The sequence below is a fragment of the Pteropus vampyrus genome, unplaced genomic scaffold (assembly GCF_000151845.1).
Source record: "Pteropus vampyrus isolate Shadow unplaced genomic scaffold, Pvam_2.0 Scaffold255, whole genome shotgun sequence".
In the NCBI taxonomy this organism is placed as follows: Eukaryota; Metazoa; Chordata; class Mammalia; order Chiroptera; family Pteropodidae; genus Pteropus; species Pteropus vampyrus.
In genome coordinates, this window is record NW_011889036.1 from 706,898 (window position 1) to 709,902 (window position 3,005).

General features: G+C 35.7%; 1 pseudogene; it reads right to left on the reverse strand.

Annotated features, from left to right (window-relative positions):
- Positions 1–48: 48 nt before the first annotated feature.
- Positions 49–1,420, reverse strand: LOC111729285 (annotated as a pseudogene).
- Between the last annotated feature and the right edge of the window lie 1,585 nt (positions 1,421–3,005).

A 3,005-nucleotide genomic window follows, 5' to 3' on the forward strand; every position in this document is an offset into this window, starting at 1 on the left:
ATATTCATTATATCTTTCATTATAACTTTCAGAACAGAAAACTGGTCAACAGAGGGTTTAAAAGATCTTCCCTTTCTTCTTGTTCTTTTCCAAGGTTCTTGAGGAGTTCTGTTACTCTAACATACATGTTGGGCTTCCCAGTTTGCTTCCTCGACTTCAAACTGATGATGTTTTTTCTCTAATTCTTTCTGCTGTGCTTCCAAATTCTTTTTTCATTTGCTCATGGCACTGTTGGAGCTCAGCCTCAGAGTCTGTTAATTTTTGAACTTTTTTTTGGTCCTTCATCTCAAATACCTGTTCCATCTCCATTTCCACCTTCTTCATCTTAGCTACACGTGTTTTTCTTCTTCTATTTATGCCCAAGGGATACCCTTTATTCTTGTTATTATCAGCTCCACTAAAAGTCATAGCTGCCAGTTTTCTGTTCTGAAAGTTCTCATTGTGTCCATTCTTAGTAACATTTCTCAAGTCCTGCATGCGTGTCCTTGTCAACATATTTCTTAGAATTGTGAAATCACAATTTTCACCATTGTCAACTTCAGCAGCACCCCAAGGATACTGTCTTTCTCTGATGCCTTTGCCATTAACTTCGATAATAGCGTTACTATCTCTCACAGCAAGAGATAAACAGTCCTTTATCTTTTTAACAAGCTTATTTTCTTCTTCATCATCTGTCTTTGGAAACTCATATATTTTAATTTTATGTTCTTGGATTTTCTTTGTTATCTGTTTTTTAAACTGTTGGCACTCTTCTAGTGTGTATCTGCTTTGGCAATAAGTGGGGTGATGTTCACTTTTTCATGCAAATGCTTCATAAACCCAATATCTAATGGTTCAAGTCCATGTCCTAAAGGACCAATGAATTATAAACAACCCTTCACCTTGTTATCAGGCGTCTGACATCTGAACTTTTTTTGGACCTCACTCAAGATTCGGCATTGAGGTGGTCCTCAAGTTGACTACCAATGTAGTGGCTAACAGGCTGCCAGCAATTACTATTATCCACTGCATCTCTAAATCTTGGGTATCAACTATTGTTAGCAGCAACTTCTTTGATTAAAACTGTATTGTTCCACCTGTATGATCTTTTTTATTCTATGAGAAAGACCTGAGTACTCTGGAGAATACAAACGTGTGAGAATAATGAGTTGATTAACTTTGATTTTCCCAGTCCAGATTCACCCACAACCGTTAAGTGTGAACTCAAACCCTCTCTTCACTGATTTATTTTTTATACTTGATTTGGGAGATGTCCTAATCCCACACAGCCTTCAAGTTTCTTCAGTTGAGCTTCCCAGGCCCTCTCCCTCTGGAGGGAAACTCCACAGCTGGTGCTGTAGCCGCCCACCTGCCTACCAGGGCAGTGGGAGCTGGGGGCTTGGCAGAAAAATGACCCTGCTCGGGCTGCTCTGGAAGCCATGGTGGAGGCTGGGGCTCCAGGATTTGCTTTCTTTTTAATACTGAATGATAATCCCTTGTATGGCTGTGCCATTTTTTTTTTTTTAATCCATTCATCTGTTGATGAACACTTGTGTTACTTCCACCTTTTGGCCATTGTGAATAATACTAATATGAACATGGGTAGACATACATCTGTTTGAGTCCTGGTTTTCAATTATTTTGAGTATTTACCCAGAAGTAGAATGGCTAGATCAGATGGTAACTCAGTTCTTAATATTTTGATGAACCTCCATGTTGTTGTCCATAATGGCAACACGATTTCATATGCCCAGCAATAGTCCAGAAGGTTTTCAACGGGTGTTTTCACTTTCTGGATGGTGTCCTTTAAAACACAAAATTCATTAATTTGATTAAGTCTAAATTACCTATTTTTTCCATTATTTCTCTTTGTGTCATATCTAACTATTTTTGCCAAATCTGAGATTAGGAATTTTTCCCCTATGTTTTATCTAAGTTTGCTGTAGTTTTGTTTTATGTTGAGGTCTTCGATAATTTTTGGTAAATTATAGTATGCGATGTAACAGTACAACTTGTTTCTTTTGTATCAGCACCAACCTCTGAAAAAAGGTATTCTTCCCCTAATCCCTGTACCTTTTTCAAATATCAATTGACCGTAGATGTAGGGGTTTATGTCTCAGATCTCAACATGTTCCATATGTCTGTCTAGCCCTGTATCAGTACCACACTATCTTGATTCCCTTTGGTTTGTACAATGTTTTGAATCAAAATATGTTAGTTCTACTACTTTTTTGTTCTTTTTCAAGAACAGTTTAGTAATTCTGGTTCATTTGTAATTCCATATAAATTTATGAAACATCTTGCCAATTTCTATAAAGAGTACAGCTCGTGATAGGTTTTGCTTTGAATGTCTAGAACATTTTGTGGAGTTGTGCCATTTCAGCAATGTTAAGTCTTCTGATCCATGAAATTGGGGTGTTTCCCCATTTATTTATACATTTATTAATTTCTTTTGACCATGTTTTATAGTTTTTAGAATATTCATTTTGTACTTTTTTGGTTAAATTTATTTAAGTATTTGTTCTTTTCGGTTCTATTGCAAATGCATTTTTTTAAAAATTTCATTATCAGATTGTTCATTGCAAGTGTATAGAAATACGATTGATTTTTATATTTTGATCTTGAATCCTACAACCTTGCTGAACTCAATTCTTACTCCCAATAGTTTTTGTTGTTGTTGTTGTTGTTTTAGTAGATTCCTTGGAGTTTTCTATATACAAGATACCTCTCTGAAAGATATTTTTGCATCTTCCTAATCAATCATTTTTATTTCCCAGTCCATTTTATTTCTTTTCTTTCCTAATGGTTCTGGCTAAAATCTTCAGTAAACTGTTGAATAGAGTGACAATAGTAGATATCCTTTGTTGCTTATCTTCAGGTAAAAGCATTCAGTCTTTCACCATTAAATATAATATTAGCTGTGGGTTTTCCACAGATGCTCATAATGAGGTTTGGAAATTTCCTACTGTTCTGGCTGTGCTGAGTGTCCTAATCATGAAAAGGTATTGGATTTTGTCAATTATTTT